Source organism: Prinia subflava, chromosome 3, assembly GCF_021018805.1.
Source record: "Prinia subflava isolate CZ2003 ecotype Zambia chromosome 3, Cam_Psub_1.2, whole genome shotgun sequence".
Lineage (NCBI taxonomy): Eukaryota > Metazoa > Chordata > Aves > Passeriformes > Cisticolidae > Prinia > Prinia subflava.
Genome location: NC_086249.1, coordinates 88,360,844 through 88,374,848, shown reverse-complemented (window position 1 = coordinate 88,374,848; position 14,005 = coordinate 88,360,844). Strand labels below are relative to the sequence as shown.

The following is a 14,005-nucleotide window of genomic DNA, read 5'->3' as shown; positions in this document are numbered from 1 at the left end:
TAAGCTTTCTTATGTTTCCTTGCCCTGTCTTGGAGCTGTTTACTCCTCTGTATTGCTGTAAAACTTTTTGTTTAGAAACCTAAAAACAAGAATACAACCCCTCTCTCCCCAAAGAAACCAGAAAACCCAAACAAAAACCCCCAGGGTTTGTGCTGTAGTGTGTGACTCATCATGCTTTTTTTGGAAGGGGGAACTTGCTGTATCCTGGTACGTATTCAGAAGTAGCCAAGCTGCTGGGCTCAGACGTTTTAGGGCTTTTTTCCCCCTCCTTCTATCAGGCCATATGTACTCAAACTTCCTGTCTTGGGAAATGAGTGTAAGTTTCTTTCTCTCTCATTAGGCCCTGGGGGTTTTTGTTTGGTTGGGTTTTTTTATCCAAAAGGAACTGTCTAATCAGCTCCAGGAGTGGGGTGTGTGGGGTAAGAGGTCTATTTTGGTTTGTAGGTTGAGAAGAACTCAAAAGAAAACATCATTAAATATTTGCTTGTTCTAAAAGACAGATTCACTTCATTATTTATGGGCAGACAGAGATAATGTTTTAAAGTTAAAAATGTGAAGTTATTAAAAAAAGAAGTATTTTAAAATCTGTCTCTGTAGCAAAGTTAGACACATACTGTTCCACATTTTATAATTTCAGCTTTTAAAGTGTCAGCTTGTTTATATATGAGTAAAACTTGGCTTGAAGATATGTCCCTATACAATAGCTTTTAGTAAAATAATGATGAAGCAGAGCTACTTGAACATTATCATTCTAAACCAAAAGAATTTAGATTAAGTAGATGGGGTACTGAAAGTGAGATCAACTTTGCAACTACTGGACCAGCAATAATGGGTAATACAGCTCATAATGTAACATGTAACATAAAGCTGTAAATAATTGAGGAAGTATTTAAGGAAGTTTTATAAATACTTGCCTCTTGCTCAGTAGCTGGCTCTGTCAGCTGGCTGTCACATTTAAAATGCTGTATTTGAAGAGGTTTGTGTAATCTGGACCATTTTGTATAGGGTTAGTAGAAAAAAAAGCGGAACTATGATATGCCAGCAGAGAAGTGGTGATGAATTTCTATGGTCAGTAATTTTTCAATCCAATCTGTTCACATCTGGTGTATGGCTTTAGAATTGGATGGTTGTTTTTTATGTTTAGAAGAAGATCCCTGGCTGATTCCAGACTGATCTTAGCTGGTGAATTAATAGGATGGCGTTCTTGCTTTGCTTTGTATTTAAGCACACTGTAATTAATTAGGCTCTACTCCATCAAACCTTTTTGAATATAAATCTCACAGTTGTGGTTTGGGAACCTCAGTGCAAGTGGCAGCAGCCCTAGTTTATTGCTCTGGTGTTGTCTATTGTAGCCTGAAACCTGACAGAGTGTCACAAGGTGGCCCTGAGTTGCTGGCTGCCCTGTGTCTTCATTCTGTGCAAGATGTACAGATGCTAAGTGGTAATAAAAAGGAGATGGTGTCCTGCACTTCCTTCAGGGTTGTTTCATTAGCATAGCAGTCTGAGCCCTTGCAGTGCAAGTGCATGAGCCTGGATAAATTATGGGGTACCAGAAAAATTAGGGATATGATAAAGGAGAGGGGCAGCACCACTAGAAGCATGAAAGGATGAGTGAGCACAGAAAAGCAAACCTCCCTAGAGCTCCTGCTGAAATGCAGGATACAAAAGAGAGAAGAAGAACAGAGGTATGGGAGCAGTCCAACAATCTCTTAAGTGCAGAAGAAATACATTAGCAGGTTTGCAAATTTTTGATAGGAAGTGCAGCCACCAGTACCTGATTGGTGACTGCTCTTGGTGGGCAGAGCTGGGAGCGAGTACAAACATCCCTCAGAGCTCCTCCCTTAACTGCGGGGAGCGATTGCTGGGGGAACAGGCCGGTTTGTGGTTCAGACTGGCAGTGGTGTGTCACTGCTCCCAGGAGTCAAGTGACCTTGTTTATAATGTGTAGCTGGGCCAGTGTGCAGCTGTTTCCACTGTAAACTCGCAGAAAGCTGGGTTCAGGGTATGCTTGTGCATATTGCTTTGCAATTAACTTTGTATGGACACACACGCAAACCCCTTCTCCTGTAGCTGCCTCGGTGCTTTTTGCTGCTGTGGGCAGCACAAGTGCATTGTACGTTTTTGTTTCATTTTTGCCCTGTCAGAGAAACAAGTGTGTGGGTAGAAAGGAATGAACGTGATGCTTATGGTGCAGAAAAAATGAACTACAGGGTGAAGTGGCTGGGTAGTTTAGATCTTGCTAGAGGAACCAAAAATAATTTTGTGTGGAACCATGAATCCCCCATTTTACAACACACTTCAGAAGAATCATTATAAAAGTGGAAAAGGTAACTATATCCATGACAGAAATTCTTTGGGAAGAGCAGGCTCTGTATGCATTCTTGAAGATAATCTGTGCAATACTATGATGCTTTCTTTCCAGAATAGCAATTAAAAATAATCATCCCATTATGTATAACAGATTTCCTTGAGTTAAATATTCCTAAAACAAAAAAAAAAACCCATTTAGGCATGAACATTTTTAAGCATCACATTCTAGTAAGGAATAGGATGGAGCTGCTAAGGATTGAAGGAGGTAATAAGGTGGGTAAGCCTTCCCTTTGTTGTGCAAGCATCCTGCCCTGGGAAGTGTCCTTGAATATGTAAGAACTTCCAGGGACCTTTGCTTATCATTAATATTGGCATGCTGCACAAAGGGGAGGAATATGTTTTCACTTCCTCATGAGATTTTCTTCAGTAGTGTGTGATTTTGTCCTGTTTCTGACAGAGCCTTCTCTTCATGCTAATGATTTCTTCTCTGCTCACTGCATTTTTTGTTTGTTTGTTTGTTTTTTAAGCCTGTTCAAATCTCTGTCCTGAGGAGTAGAATTCAGCCAGTGAGAAAAGACTCATCCTCCCTAGTGACAAAGCAGGGATCCCCCAGGAATGACTGAGAAGCTGTGGTTGTGGAGAAGGTTTTTCTCTTCAGGTGTTAGGTGGGAAACCTGTATCTGCTTTTGTGATTCCTGACCTAGAGATGTTGCAATGTGTGTTATGTGACATGGTCCCCACTGCAATCTGCCTTTCCCAGGATGGAAGGAAAGAAAGGGGAAGGGGCATCTGACAGACGTGTAGGCATTTTGTTTAATGCTGGAAGATGTAGTGGTGAATTAAGCTGAGCAGAGTAACATTCTGTATAATGCAGAGGAAGAAGGGGAAAAAAGAAGAGAAGGAAAAAAAGAGAGTAGATGTATGGGGCAAACCCCAGGAATTTTAAGGTTTTCTTAAGGATTTCTATTCTGCAGGAGCATACTTTGGAGTGAAAGGCCTGTGAGGGATTTGTCAGCTCCTTGGAGAGCCTCTTTTTAAACAGTGCAAAAGTGCCAGAAACCTGTCCTTCGGATGGAGGAGAGCTGTGCTGTGTGTGAGTGTTTTGGAGAAGTTCTGTATCTTGGAGGAAGAAGCAGCAGAGTGTGGTTTGACAGTTGCTACAGCAACTAACGCTTTTATAATGGAAGGCAAGGATAAGTGATGTTCTAAGGCTTGTGGAACTGACGTACCTTCCCCCGCTTCCTGCCAATTTTCCAGTATATTAAAACAATAAGTAATTTATGACTTTAGCTGAGAAATCGCTCTATGTTTGCCCAGCTCAGCCTTGTTTGCAAGACTGCATGATCTTTACAGAGACAACAGAAAAGAAATTATTTACATAACAGAAAGCAGGGATTCAAGCATCTCTGGAAAGAATGCTTTTCAAGGGACAAATGCATTCCTTGTTCTGCCTGAAGAATTTTGTTTGATGTGGATGTCAGTAGGACAAGTTTTTTTATCTCATAGCTTCCTTTCTTCTCATCCTCTCCCTTCCTCCCAACCTTTTTCTTCTTTTTGCAAAGTTTTTAAAACTCTTTTTGGTTACTATGGAGTTTTTTTTAAGGTAGGAATGATGATGTATTATAGAGTAAATGTAAGATGATGCAAACCTGTGGCAGGAGGGGAATTCTGCTGGCTGTCTCTGCAGCAGTGTTACAGAAGCAGCCCTGGCAAAGATGTACTCCAGTAATTGCTGTCTGGGGAGAGACTTTAACCCTCGTAATTTTTTGGGACTCTGCTGCCTGCTGTTATCCAGGAGGAGTGATACCACACGTCACATCCCAGAGTATAGAAACACTCACTTTAGGATTCAAAAAAGTGCCTAAACTGACTGTCTGTTCACTAGTTTAAAATTATATATTTTAATTTAGTGGTGGTTTTGGTTTTATTTCTGAAATTTAGAGGCATTTGACAGCTGAATATCAGGGAAAGAGGGTTTGGCTAATGCTCTTGTTCTTTTAAATGTTACTGGAAGTCTTAGGCTGCAGAGGGGCACTTTGCCTCTCCCTTGGGTTCTTTATGCAAGATCAGAAGTAATTCTGAGTTAAGGCTGCTGATTTTAATTGAAGAGTAGGTATTAAGCCATTAATCATGTTTGTAAATTACACACAAATATGCACTGCACAGTATCTAAAATGCATGTTTTTTCAGTTCTTGCTTTTAAAGCCCTCTTTTCATGAACCAAACATGTTTACCCAGCTCTTCAGAACTAAGATTTATTTTACAGATGTCCTTGCTAATATTTAGAGCATTAACAACTCATAACCAGAGCTCTCAGATTTGTAGGTTTGTTTCCTGTGTTTCATTTTGCAATTTAAAAGAAAAAAAATAATCTCTTCAGCACAATTCATGACAATATCACACAGTGCATTTTCAAAAAATTATGGCTGAACTAAGAGCCAGTTTTCAAGTGAATGACACTGAGGTATTTAACTGGAATAAGTTCACTGCTCTCGAGTTGCTGAGAAGCAGTGCATGAAGCATGCACATTTTTTTTCACGGATGAAAAAGTAATAAACCTTTGCTACCAATTTTATGCATTTTAAAACTCAGTAGAGGATAATTACTGCCTTCTTGCATTCATTATGGCATTTTGTGGATTCACATGAGATGAGAGAAACAGCTGAAATATTTGAGCTAAAGGGAAGATTGACAAAAAGATCTCCTTTTAGATATTCATGTATTAGTGACCAGTACTTATTAGAAAAGAAATTTGCAAAGTTTGAATTCTGCAACATGATTGTGTTCCTCCCATAGCATCGTGTCTGCTGTTTTCTTCCTCCTACAACCCTCTCCTCTTCCATCTTTACCCAGACCTTGAGATGGCTTATCTTTTCTGTTTCTCTGACTCATTCTCTTGCCTTGGTGACAAAACCCCATCTCCAAATCTCTTTTTCTCTCGCTCCTTCAGGCTCCCTCAGGGTCACTCTGCTGCAAGATTCTTCTTTATGTCTCACCATCTTTCCCTCAGTGGGACAAACCTGCTTTCATTTCTCATCTTAAGGAGCCTGTACTATTCCAACTGCTGCCCATCTCCTTTCTTGCTTTTCTGTCAAATGGATTGATTCAATTCCTCAAAGTAATTTTTTTTTCATTTCCATCTGACCTTCTAGGCTGGCTCTCAACCTCTCCATGGCACCTGACTGCCCTTGTCCAGCATGACTACCAAATAGCACTGTGTTATTAGAGGGACACCAGCAGAACTTGCACTTGATCAATGCATTCTTTCTGCTCTTTAAGTCACACAAAGTGGAAGCCTTTCAGCTCCACTGAATGGTTAGTGAATGTGGAGAGATTTCACAGAAATCATATAATAGGACATCTGTGATATGAAAATGACATGTAACTGAAAATGTTATTATTTTAATTCTTCTATTATGTTGTAAAAGGTAAGAAATTGTTGAGAAAATGTGATGGTCAGGGTGTAATTACTCAGTATGCAAACCTCCCATACTTTTTAAGTTATGGGTTTTTCCTCTCAGCTGTATTTAACTGTGTTTCAGGTAAGTCTTCCACTTAATACTATGCATTATGCTCTGGCATGAGAGAACATGCAGGTATTTATTAGATTTTTCTTTTTTCCAGAAGTGGGTGTGCAGTTTCTTTTTTGTACAATTATTGGATCTCTGATTCATGGGCACTCATATGGAGTGTGCCAGTGCTAATGACAGCTGTAGGCATGCAGCACACTTCTGTAAATTATCTGAACAACTAAATTTTGAGATTTAGTGGGTGAATTCATATTTTAGTGTCTCATTTAGCCAGCCACTTCAGACTTTTCTTTAGATAAACTGGAGTTTCTCACCCGAAGAAATGATATAATCTGAAAGCAAAAGCAGGTTACTTGCAGTTTGTAAGATTAGTCAGTCATCACTGGCATCAGTAAAAAACTTAGGAAGGTTGAGGCAGAAATATATGAAGATTCAGAAAAATCTTACCCAGTTTAATTTAGTAACCTAAGTTAGTGTTATTTCAAAGCCTTTTGGGCATGGATGCTACACATGCATTTTTTCCTACAAAACTTGAAAGAAAAGTAGTTGTCTTTTTTTACTTTTTTTTCCCCCCAGATTAAAAATGACTGGAAGTTATTTGCAGTTGTCTTGAAAGTGAATTCTTGCTAAATGGTTAGAAATAGCTACTCTTAAGTATTTTCAAAGTATCATTAAACCAAAGATTTTTCTGCCTTCATAATGATGACATTGCAGACCAAAGAGTTGAGCTGAAGCCCAGTTTATGCAGCTGATGATAGTATTTTATTGTCAGAAAGCAGCACTCCTGTCTTTATCTTCAGCATTTTTTAAAGACAGAAAACTGTAATTTGGGAAATTGAACAGAACAATTCCATGTTTTCCAGCAAACTGTTCTTTAACGAAAACAGGTGGTTAGCTGTTAATACTAAGAGGCTCCATATGCAAAATTGTCCACAAACATTAAATTTAGCAAAAAGATTCTGTGTCTTTGAAAAGAAAGCTGACCTGGCTTGGGTTGACATTGTTACGAGAGAATATTTTTTTCCAATGCCCTTGTCTTTCCCTAAGGTAGATGCATGAGTTGACCAGAGGCACCACTGCATTTTATTGGGTAGAAAGAAAATCTGATTTAGTTTCTACTGATTTTACTCAGTTAGCAAGATCATGTATAAAGCTGCAGGAATGACTGGTTTTCCATTCTGTAGTTTATAGTAATGAACCACTAAAGGATCTGATCTGAATTGAATGGTAGAAGGCTGTTATATTCAACACAAACCAAAAAGCAAACCAAAGCTGAAGCAGGGAGATTGGGTCTTACAGACAGCACAGCTTCGTAGCTGAGAACATAAGAACATGATCTGGAGGAGATGTCTCCTGCCTGGCTCTGCCGCCTGCCCTGCCCAAGTCAGCCAACATCAGAGAGCTGCTAAATCCTCTGCAGCAGGAGAGGGGGGAGCTGAGTCAGTGGCTGGGAAGGGGATGCTCAGAGTGTCAGTGCAAATGCTGCCAGGCTGGGAAGGCTCAGTGACACACAGAGGAAATGTTCTGCAGGCCTCGGGAGGGGCTTCTCCTCTCTGTGAGGAGCAGTCTCTGGTGAGTGCAACCCCTTCCCAGCTGCCTCCCTTACCTAAGCAGTGGGGCTTTGTGCAGTGGGCTCCTTGTCCTGTGGCTCGCAGAGAGGTCACACTGTGAGGTGTGGTGAGGAGGATGTGCCTTCCCCGAGGACTCCCTTGAGCATCCCTTGATCCCGTGAAGAAACACCCCCTTGGCAAAATCAGTGTTGCACTGTAACCACCCTGCTATGTGGGGGTTTTGGCAGAGATGTCCAGGCAGTGCCCGGGAATGTGGGAATTCAGCATGGAATGCTGGAGCATGGTGCTGTGTTGCTGGAGCCTCTGGAAAAAGCTCTTCCATAGCGTGTGAAACCTGGCGAGTCGATGCGAAAGCTGTAGCCTTACGTAAGAGTGCAGTTAAAGAGTTAGCTGCAGATAAGGGGTGACTGAGATATGCGGACTTTTATAATCAAATAATTGATGCTCTGCTCAAAAGAGTTGGATTTGAATTTGTTGGATCAGCTGTGGTCACAGCCTGAGTGAAACTTTTGACAGTTCCAGCCCTGTTTGGACCAATTGCACTAGATCTTTTTATCCAGGACTTGGTCTATTATATGGGGAGTTATGGAGTGTTATCTCTGTTGCCTAATGTCTGCATATGATAAGTTTGGTTACATGAGACTGCCAAAAAATGAAGGAAAGAAGTTCTGGTAGCTTTCTAAGAAAGGCTCTTTGAAGGAGGAAGCTCTCTTTGATATATGAGTATTAAATGTGAGCCCAACCTTGCAGCACAAACATCTGCAGTATTTTTTAACCCAAAGACATTTGGAGAGTTTTCAGTGAGGCCTGGCCTTTGTTTCTAAGTATTTATATAATCTACATTGCCAGGTATATTGATAGTTGCATGCAGTTTTACAAGGAGGTGTGTTTAACATCTAATATAACAGCAGTACTTGTGTAGGGCTGTCACTTCTTTACAGCCATGCTTATTTACATTCACAGGTTTGACAAGTCTTTCATCCTGCTTTGTATTTCTGCTGTTTCCCATGCATTGTGGCCAAGCAGTGGGTTTGTCACTGCCACCTTGCCTGTGTAGTGGTGGTGAGGTGTCTGAACTGTGCACACATCAAGTCTCTAACTTAAAGAATTTCCGTCGCTCTTGCTGTGTTGGTGCAGCCTGCGTGGTTGTGTAGCTCTCCATGTATTTATGGGTATGGAAATAATCTCTGTTAGGAGGAGCTGGTGTTCACACTCATTCATGGGGAATTCTATTAGCAAAACTGATTGGGCAAAATAAGGAGAGGAGCATCAAGAACTGTACTTATAATGCTCACTGATGAACAAATGCAGCTTCTGCCACCTAAGGTTTACCAGTGCAAACTCCTAACACGTGTTATGTAAGAGTAGCAGCCATTTGTTCACGCCTTCCTGGATGTGTTTGCCTGGGGGAAAAGGTGTTAGCAAAGCTAAATTCTGGCACATTGTCAGAATAGTATTTTTTCTCAAAAATGACAGTTACCTTCTCACACTTCACACTGTTGTGAAGTCATTATTGGTTTGGGTGATAACTTCTTCAGGGGTGTAAATGAAGCCAGGCTGTAAGAGTGTAGCGGCTGTCAGCTTCTGAGAGCTTCCATACTGCCAGGGCATAGCATTTTCTTCAGAAGCAAAGGTGGCTGTGGAAGAGCCTCTGCTACTTGCAATGAGATTCCTCTTTTCAGGAGTGTGAGTCAAGGCTGCCTCCTTTCTCATGCAGGAAAGTGGTGCTGTTGAGAGTGTAGGTTCCCTTGGCAAATGGCTGTGCTGCTGGGCTGGAGGAAAGCAAGCTGGCAGATACAATGATCCGAGACTGGCCCTCTCTTCCCCAGCATGTGCAACACACAGAGCATCTCAGCCTGGAAATGAAAACAGAGTGGGGAAATGGTTGTACCATTTCCCAGGTGCCTGGGTCTCTTTAGTTGCCATTAGGCTTTTTTTCTGGAGAGTAACATGGTGTTTATGGTGATACTCATCCCACCTAACTTGTTTATTTTATCTCTCAGTCAAATTAAACTGTACCACTTGTTGATTGCTAAACTCTGCTAACAGGTATGTTACATAAGGGATAACAATTGAGAACAGAAGCTGGAGGTTTTTTCTGGTAGTTAAATGTGCAGGAGCTTTCACCAATTAAGATTTTACATCTAGATAATAATCCTATGCAGTTAGTTACCTTGCTGTTACAAAACAGCTGCTTGGCAGTGGAGTGGCCTGTCCTCTGAGACTGGACCTCGGAAATGGGTAGGCAAACTGGTTGGAAAGGAGGTGGCAGTGGCAGGTTGGGAAAAGTTAACTGGAGAGCTCTCAGTTAATGCGATTACAAAGAAAATCTGGATTTGCTGTGCACGTAGTCAACCTAGAGATTTATTATCATGGTCTCATTGTGGTTTAAGACTGGTCACGCATGGATCACCCCCCTCAGGTTGTAGATGGGCTCACAGGAATGTAATGACAGGAGCTGTTTACATAGAGAGATAGTGCTGCACTGCCTGTATCTTTTACCTTTTGGGATCTTATCAGACAAATTATCAGGTTCTTGAGATGATAAATTCAGGTACATTGGCTGAGGTGGTGCCGGGTTTCTTTGGCTCTGACAACCTGAACATATGGGGTGATGAATGGCTTGAGAAAGAAACACTTGGGTGCTCTCCTGCCCATGCCCACTCTTCCTCTGGGTGCTTGCAAGATGCTGCATCAGAGTTGCTTCAGACCTGCTTTGTGTCCCAAGGTTTACTTTTCCAGTTTAGTGTGCTATTGTTTGAAAAGTCAGCCACCTCCGGCCTTACCCCGCCTAAGTTGTAAAGTTTTCTCTCCCTCACTTCACTTGGCTCAGGAGGTGGGGAGGTTTTGGGACCGTTCCAGGGCTTTTCTGAAGCTGCTTTTTCCACTGTCAGGCGGGGTCTGGCACTGAGTCAGCCGCTGCTTCCTGCTTCTCACCCTTCCCTCGCAGCCAGACCGATGGCCTGCCCTAAGGGAGCGACCTTTCTTGGAAGGTGAAACCAAGCACATAAATTAAATGCTGACCATATACATCAGCCACATACATACCTGCAAACACATTAATCTGTGTTAACAGTCCCCAGTGCAGTGTTCATTGATCAGCTGGTTGTTGTTTGTGCAGTGCTTGGAAGATGACAGCAGTATGCACATTTCTCTAATCATTATAGACTAGCATGTTACACCAAGGAAGAAACTTGACTGAGATAATATATCCATATTCTGATAAAAGAGGTGTGTGTTTACTAGGAGAGCTCTGTGAGGCACAGAACATATTTGTTAAAGTTTTGAAGAGGAAAAAATTGGTAACTGAGCAGCAATCTTATTAGCCACCTCTTGCCCTGCACTGAGGAGGAATGAAAGTATTAATTTACCTGCCTTCCTCTCTTTGTGAGTTGTAATGTGAACTGACTTTTCCTCCTACTCCAGTTCTTCTCTGGAGGGCACCTCTCTCATTTTATGAATGCTTGATTGCCACCAGTTTTATCTTGCCCAAGCATCTGTGGAAGAGGATGAAGAAGACACTATTTAAGCATCTGGATGCATCCTGGGCTGCTCAGGAAAGAAATAAGTACCTTACCTGTCTCTACAAAGTATGATTATGGGGAGTTTGATCCACACCTCTTGACATTCCCCAGGGCTGAAGGAATTCCACCTCGAGGTGTGAATTTCCTGTTCCTTCCTTAACCTTGCTCATCCTGTTTCTGATCTCTTCTGCCTCCTCCATTTAGTTTTTACTGTTAAAACTGTTTTCCCTGGTGCCATGCTCAACTTGATCTGAGTTCTTGCTTTGTATAACTAGATGGGAGAGAAAATATGACCTGCCAATAATAGCAGGCATGCTTTTTGAAGTTACTGGTGTCTGTGTAACCATTAACTTAAGGAGAAGCTCACTTGGGTCTGAAATAACACTCCTTGCACAGATACAAAATTTAAAGACTAAGTCATATGAAGGAAGAGTCTGTGTCTAGAAATCTTCATGTTCCTGATCTTACCAGTGGTTATCTTCACAGAGATGCTGCACTTGGATGGACAACTGCTGTCTTCTTGGCTGCCCACATTGTTGGGAAGAGAGGGGAGGAACCAAGAGGGTGTCTGACCTTACAGTCAGGATCTCTGTTTAAATTGCCTCTTTCAAAGCAGAATGTTCCAGCTAGGCTCTTTAGTGGTTGCTCTAACTGTGGCTGCTCTCTTTTTCAGCTGCAGGGGAGTGATTTCTACCTTAGAGGCCTTCAAAATCATCCCTTTCTCTTCATTAGTCAAGGACCTAATTAAATGACAGAGATCTAAATGGACTTCAAGCACAAAGTTTTTAAGTTCTGTGGAAATTTTCCACTCTTTAACATATGATAACATGCAGACTAATTTAAATTAATGGCATAATACTTCTTTCAAGAGATAATTTTCTAATTGATCTCATTGCTGGTGACATTATCTGTGGTCAGTTAGTATCTGATGGGATCCTTTTGCTCCTGCTTGGTGAAAGGACGAAGCCTCCCAGGGCAGCTGCATTCCACAGACAGCTGAGTTTGGTGGGAATCCCTGTGGGGCCCACAAAATTCTTAACTCTCTTGTTTTTAAAAGAATGTTTTTCAGTCATTTTACATGGCTTTGATGGCAGAATATAAGTGATGGAAAAAAATACCTGACTCACTTCATGCTGTTGTTTTTCGTCATGTTGTGGTATTTGAAACTTTGAAATCTGGTTGATTTTAGCTGTCAAGAAGATAAATTTCCCATGGATGCTTTAGACTTGAGAATACTTGTACTTGCTGAAATTTTTAGGGAACAATAATAAATAGTCTTTGCATGTGAACTTGTATCAAGAGAAACATATTAATCCCTTGGGGAAATAATAAATGTTTTGCTTTCTAGATGAATTTCAATTAATTTCATGTGGTCTCACATGGATTTTCATCTTCTTTTTGTCAGTTCTCTGTCTCTTTTTTATCCTTTGCTTTACACCAGTGTGCCTTTGCTTTCTCCAAAGTTTCATCTACCTTTTCCACTTGTCTCTAGTGGGGTATTCAGTATGTTTCACACTCTCAGCCCAACTTGATTCTGTATCTTTGGAAAGATAAGATTCTGTATCTTCATCTCTCAGGTTGCAGGTTGCTGATGTAATGTCCCTTGCAATTTGCCGGAGATTTCCACTCTTTTCTTGTCATTTCCCCCCTCTTGGTTTTCTTCCTATCCTTCTCAGTGTCTTGCAGGATTTTTGTCCCGTTAATTATCTTGCAGTTGGCAGAGGCTAAAGAAAAGGAAGGGTTTTTCAGACATTGTTTCTCTACCTGGAGTTCCAGCAGTGCCCTGTACCAAATACAATGTCCATTTACAGAGGTTCCCTTTTTCCCAGCAGTAAGTCAGTAGCTGTGGAAAGAAAAAGGAGCTCAGCAAGATGCAGGTGATTTTCCTCCATGACTGCTCCATGCAAATATGTTACACCTATGTGCTTTCTTCCCATATGAAATGCTGTATAGCAAAGGTACAGGTGAAGGAATTGGACTTAAATCCAGGTGTGTCACTTGTTTTCTGAGAGGAATGTGAAGGTAGTGGGTATCTTGCTTCATGGTGAGTTGAGCTTACCTTTTGTTCTTCCTTGCTTAATATGTGAGAAAATAAGGGGATAATTCTGTGTCGGGTGGGGCTTAGCAAACTGGGTAACGCTGCTTTCAAAATTTAGAAGTGTTAAATACATGGGGAAGAGATTCTGGAACAAGTGACATTGAAGTAGGGAGCATTTTTGTAGAAGTGAACTATGTGTGAAAGAAAGATGATTTGCACCTATCATTCTCTTGTCACTTCATGTCTTTTGCCAGGGTAGTCATGAAAATGGATCTCTCTGAAATCATAAATGACAGTCATAAGTCATTGCAAGGTGGTAATACATGGACATCTAAGTGAGAGCTGACTTTCTCTTGCAAAATTTCCATCTTAGGAGACAGGTTTTCAGAAGCATGAACTCAGAGATATGCATTTCTTGGGTTTGCTAGTGCTTAATGTGCCAGTGCGTTCTTCCCAGTAGATTGTGAATCTGAGTTGTCATTTGTGACCTTGAAAATCAGCAGACTTTTAAGTAATCCAATGTGTAAGTATAGTAAGGCAATAGGTAAGAAGATGCAGAGATCCCTCAGAATGTCAGTATGAAAGATTTTGATTGCTGCTCAGATCCACTGGGCTACATGCACAAGGCTGTTGCCTCTGGTTTTTCCAGTCTCACTCAAATGAACTCATTTCATATCTTCCTTTTTCTGATACCAGTTCCTGATTTTCATTTCTCTAAAAGTCTCACTTTGGTTCTCAGAAACAGATAAAGGCAATCAGTCCAGTCTTAACTTGCAAATTAGCCCTAAGAACAAACTAAGCTGGGCATCTTCTACTTAACTTCAGTGTTCTTGCTTCTACTTGTTCTATAAGGTTAGTAAAATTTTAATCAGTATTAAAGTTTTGTCAGTCCAATACTGCTTATTACCATTGCCCCAATACTGTTCTCTTCTTTCTTTGTTTGTCTTCCTCTATTTTTGCCTGCTTTAATTTTTTATCTGAGTAATCTCTTTTGGAAGAGAGATTTTTCTTGCCCCATTGCTGCTGCATTTC

General features: G+C 41.1%; 1 protein-coding gene across 6 annotated transcripts in view; it reads left to right on the top strand.

Annotated features, from left to right (window-relative positions):
* Positions 1–14,005, top strand: part of ARHGAP6 (Rho GTPase activating protein 6) — a 316,515-nt gene that overhangs the window by 206,270 nt on the left and 96,240 nt on the right. The window lies entirely within an intron of this gene.